Below are 5728 nucleotides of genomic sequence, written 5' to 3' on the forward strand. Positions count from 1 at the left end.
TACAAATGGAAACTTACCTGCCTTTCTTTCGAAACCTAAAGAAAGATTGCATCAGCGCATGGTTTTATGCTCCCGAACCTCAAATCTCAAATGTAGAAACTATCATTGCATTGAACAGCTTTAAAGAAAAAAAAAATATTCTTTTGGGTTTGGGTCTTTTTTATGGTGGAAGTTGGTTCTTGCTCTCTTAATTTGACCTTCATTTGGAAAGTAGGGGAGAATTCAAATCAGGAAAAAATTTTGTTTGGTTAATTCAGTGGTGGGTTGCACTTGTAACCTCAGCCAAGCACCTCAATTCCTCTGGGAGAGAGAGTGCGCCCCCAGAGGCAGAATGTTTGGGGGGGGGGTCCCATTTTAGATCCTTAGGCACGCAGACTCATTCCCTTAGCCAGAAACATTTTGAGAAGTTGTCTTGGGCTAATGTTGGGCCCAGCTTTCCAACTCAAATGCAGAGAAGACTCTGGAACCTCAGAGACAACACCTTTTGTGTCTTCCCGCCCTCAAATTACTCCTCTTGGAGCAAATGCTAGAGAGGCCTGCCAATCACTTCCAATGGAATGATTCTCACTTACGTAGGTCTACTTACCAGCTTTAAAGTACAAAAACTCAGTTTTGTGAAAACACAGAGATGATTAAGCCCCAGGGACTGACTTGGGTCACCAAACACACGAGAATGGGGTATAAACCCAAATGCCAGTGCAGTAATTTACCATAAGAAGTATTACTATTGAAGGAGCTAGACCCTCAAATGCACTAGTCAGTGGCTCTCTTATTCTTCCTTATTTCTGAAACCCTGAGCACAAGGCTGGGCCCAGAGTTCATATTCAATAAATATTGATGTTTATTGAAGATTGATTCCAAAGTGAATTTTTATCTTTGTCTTCTTCCTTTGCTCAATTTGTTTTCCACTACAACTACGCTGAAACACTGAGAGCATTCTTTGCTGGTGTTTTGTTCATTTGTTTGTTTGTTAGATTTGCTAGACAGGAGCAGGGAGGAGGCAGGTTCCTCTGGGATTAACATAGCTGCTTCTGAGAGTTATATTCCACAGGGGCTTCAAGTGGGTTTGTCTAAAAAGGAGCTGTAAGTCTTGGAGAACTGCCTGGAAGATGCTCCTTTGAGCCATGCTGAATAATTAGGGGCATGTCTGTCCTTGGCTTTTTTTCTTCTAGGTCTTAGGACACACGTTCCCCAGGGGCTATAGACTGAATGTTTGTGTCCCTCCAAAATTCATACGTTGAAACATAATCCCCAGTGTGATGCTATTTGGAGGCGGGTCCTTTCAGAGGTGATTAGGTCATGAGGATGGAGCCTTTATGAATGGGTTTAGTGCTGTTATAAAAAACACCCCAGAGATCTCTCTTACTGCTTGCTTCCACCATGTGAAGGCACAGTGAGAATACAGCTGTTCCTCTGGCTCCTACCAGATACCGAATCAGCTAGTACCTTGATCTTGGAATTCCCAGCCTCCAGAACTGTGAGAAATAAATTTCTCTTGTATATAAGCCACCCAGTCTGTGTTATTCTGTTATAGCAGCCTGAATGGACTAAGACACCAGGCCTTCTGGAATTCACTTGCCCATATCAGAAGCTTAAACATGACCCTGAATTTCCCTTTCTCTCTTACCATCCAATCGTCACCAAGTCTGTAGATTCCACCACCTCAGTATTCTTTGACTTTGGGTACCTGTCTCTTTCTTCAGTGTCACCACCCTGGTCCAGGTCATCCTTATCTCTCATCTGGACCCTGGAAACAGCCTCTAATGTTGTCCATGTTCAATCCATTGACCAAATGGTGGCCGGAGTGACTTTTTTCAAGCACAAATGGGCCATGTCCTTTCTCTGGTTAGTATGCTTTAATGGCTCCCCATGGCCCTCTTTATATCCAAGTCCAACACGCCTTGCCCTGGTGTATATCAGACCCTTCTTCCCCTCTTCCTGGCGCCCACTCCGTGCTGGCCCTGCTGGACTGCATCATGCGCACACTGCTTCCTCAACCTTCTTCCCCGCCCCCGACGCCTCCCACTCCCTTTGCCTGGCTGACTCCTTCCTCTCCACCTCCAGGTATCACCTTGGGTATCACTTTCCTTCGCCTTCCTAGTCGGGGTCATGTGTCCCTTCTGGATGCTCCCATACAAATCCTGTGACACCCTATCAAGTGCACTGCATTACAATTGCTTGCTTGATGGTCTGATTTGCTATGGATTGAGTTTCTTAAGGGCAGGAGCAGAATCTTGATCAACACTGAGTCCCCAGCCTATAGCAGAGTGCCTGGCAAATAACAGTTATAAAAACAGCAACAATTGTAATGGCGACCACTTATTAAGCATTTACTGCGTGCCAGGTACTGTGTTATGAGCTTTATGTGGATAATCTCATTTAATCTTTGTGATGGAGCCTGTGATCCCCTTTCAGGAATGAAGGACCTGGATGCTGCGAACACTGCAGGAAACCCAATCTCAGGCGTCCTTTGGGGATTGGCTCAGCTGAAGAAAACTGCCTTGCACATGGTCACACCTCCTTCTAGGGGCAGCCTGGATCCAGTGACTGATCAACAGAGGGGCATCACTGCCCTGTCCTTTGGGTTCAATTCCGGGTAGGGGCTAACGTGCTCTCCCAGCCCCAGAGCGCCCTCTGGGTTTGGCTGCTGCTTTCTTGGGACTGCATCCCAGCTCTGCTTCTCCCTCTGCCCAGGCCCGCTTCCTGCTCTCCCTCTTCCCCTGTTGCTCTTAAGAGAATCCCTTCATAAAATCCTGCTGGCTAACTTCTGTCTCACAATCTGCTTCCCGAGGAACCAAACCTGGAACAAACCTCTCAGCAGCCTCATGGGTAAGTGTTACTAAGATTCTCCCTTTACAGATGAAGCAATTAAGGTTTAGTAACTTGCTCAGTGTCACAAAGCTCATGGATTTAAGTTCAGGCAATTGATTCTAGAGCCTACGCTTTTAACCAGGCACTCAATAAATACAATAAGTGAATCAATGGCTTAGTCCCACTAGTCACCAAGGAAAAAAAAATTTAAAGCTACTATTGAGAAACAAAGCTTTGTGCACATAATTTTCTCAATGCCGAGGAAACAAGGGCAGCAGCAGACGTCTGGGGACGATCACAGTCTGTCCTGTCAATGGTGTGGACGGGCCTGGCTGACTCATAACACAGGTCACAGAGAGCGGACTCAAGCCCAGCCATAAAGGAGAGTTCTAAACGAAAATGTCAGCTGAAAGATCTCAGTGTCTGGATGATTTAATCCATTTCTAATGGAACACGTGAGCTGGCATAGAAGGACAGCCAGCTCTCCTCAGTCTGTGCAAAATGCTGATCAGCCCAAGTTGTTTCTGTTTGCTTTGAGATGTGATCAGAGAACAACACATGCATCCAGGCCCACCTGGATGGAAGCTCTGGCCTCTTTTGAATGTCTTGATGGTCAAGTTCATTGGGAGGGGCCACAGGCAGTAGGTGGTAGAGCAGAGAGATGAATAGGAGATGTCTGGTCTGGTTATGCTGTGTAGACCTCAATGATAAGCTCTAGATATACACCCTGTGGAGGGGGAGGGGAAAATCAATATGGCTTAGCTCAGAGTTTCAGATTTCAGCACTAACTATGCATCTGTTTGTTATTAAAAGTTATAGTCTGCGCCTGCTCCAGCCCGGCCGCCCTGTGCTCTCTGACCTCCTGTGGCAGGTACACCCTGTTCCAGGCATATCCTGTTCCAGGCATCTGGGCCTTTAATCATAAACTACTCTGCTTTGCTATCTAACGGTCTATGTTCTTCCCTGAAAGAATGGCAGCAGCCGTGGAAATGGGGACGCTAGTGTTAAAAGCTAATTTTATTTTAAAGTTTTTGATGTGGACAATTTTGAAAGTCCTTATTGAATTTGTTACAATATTGCTTCTATTTTATGTTTTGGTTTTTTGGCCACGAGGCAAGTGGGCTCTTAGCTCCCTGACCAGGGATCAAACCCACACCCGCTGCATTGGAAAGCCAAGTCTTAACCACTGGACCACCAGGGAAGTCCCAAAAGCTAAGTTTTTAAAAATATCAGGCACAGTGCTAAGCACACCAGGACCTGACCTTATTTATTTCACGCAGCAGTTCTAGGATGCATTAAGCCCATTGCACAGAGGAGGAAACGGGTTTAGAGATATTGAGTAACTTGCCCAAGTTCACATGGCTAATCAGCAGGTAGAATAAGGATCTGAAATTAAATCTGTCTGATTCCATGGCCTGTGCTTAATTACAAGGTTAAACACGCCTTTGCCTTTTGCTGCTTCTCCATCCTCAGTGAGTCCCAGCTGAACAGCTGTGCTAGGTTGGATAGCGTTCCCCCCAAATTCATATCTAGCCAGAACCTCAGAATGTGACCTTACTTTGCAGATGTGTTCAAGTTAAGATGAGGTCGTACTTGATTAGGGAGGACCCTAATCCGATGACAGGTGTCCTTATAAGAGGAGGAAAATGTGCCCACACACACAGACACACACACACGCAGGGGAAACGCCACGTGACGCAGAAATTGGAGTGATGCACCGACAAGCCAAGGATTGCCAGCAAACACCAGAAGCTGGGAGAGGCAAGGAAGGATTCTCCCCAGAGACAATCAATTTCTGTTGTTTTAAGCTACCCAGTTTGTAATACTTCCTTAAAGCAGCCCTAGGAAACCAATACAGCAGCCATACTACCAGTCTTCATTGTCTAACCCAAACGTTGCTTCTGTAATCCATAATAAGAACCACCCTTTGGAGCATGATTGACAAATTGTTTCATTTGTCCCTCATCACACACAGCCATGCAGGGAGGTAGAATTTCTTGATTCCTCATCTCCCCACCAGGCAGGAATCAACCTGTAACCGAAAGTGGGGTCCGGCTGCTCACTACTCAAAAGCCAATAAAGAGGCCAGGTTGGTGGAAAGGAAAGTTTGCTTTGTTTTGGATGCCGGCAAGCAGGGGGGAGGGCGGATGCCTGTCCAAAGGCCGACTCCCCCCTCCCCCAACAATCAGTGGACAAGAGCGTCTATAGACGGAGGGAGGGGCTGCGAGCAGAAACAGCACAACCAGCTCTGACAGTCATCTTGAAATTTGGTCATCGGTGGTCTGACCAGCGTCATCTCGATTGTTTTAGGTACAGTTAATCTTCAGTTCCAGGGTCGGTTTGTTTCCATTTCTTTGAGGCCAATTCTCGGAATTGTGGCAGCTTATGCCGTGGCTACAGTCTGGTCACCATGTAGTTCGCTTCTTCTACCTGGTGAGGGTTTCAGTACCTGTAAGACAGCTTGCAGGATGTGGCTCAGAATGTTATCTGTAGCCCTTAAGGAGGAACTAAAGGTCTTGACTATGTTTAATGACTAAACTATTATTATTTGGTCTCCTTTGACTGTTTTCCTCTGTTTCTGCATTTTTTCAGTTCTCTGATTAAACTTATTCTTTGGCTAAGTTTTTCCGCACACAAAAGGCAGGCGGAGGACATGGGGGGCAAGGACCATAGGGTCCTGCTCCGTTTCAATGCCCTCTTTTCTTTGATACTCCTCAATCTTCAGGAGGGACGGGTACAGAACAAGAGGGGAAGAAGGTTTTGGGTAGAGGGTTAGTCATCAACTTGGCAGAGGAGCTCGGGTTTAGCTCCATTTCTGTTTCAATTTTCCCCAACTGTTTGAGGGAATGGGGCAATGACTGCTCTTGGTTACTTCTTGCTGAAGTGGGGCATAGTCCTGCCTAACTTGGGGAATGGA

The sequence above is a fragment of the Pseudorca crassidens genome, chromosome 16 (assembly GCF_039906515.1).
Source record: "Pseudorca crassidens isolate mPseCra1 chromosome 16, mPseCra1.hap1, whole genome shotgun sequence".
NCBI classification, from domain to species: domain Eukaryota; kingdom Metazoa; phylum Chordata; class Mammalia; order Artiodactyla; family Delphinidae; genus Pseudorca; species Pseudorca crassidens.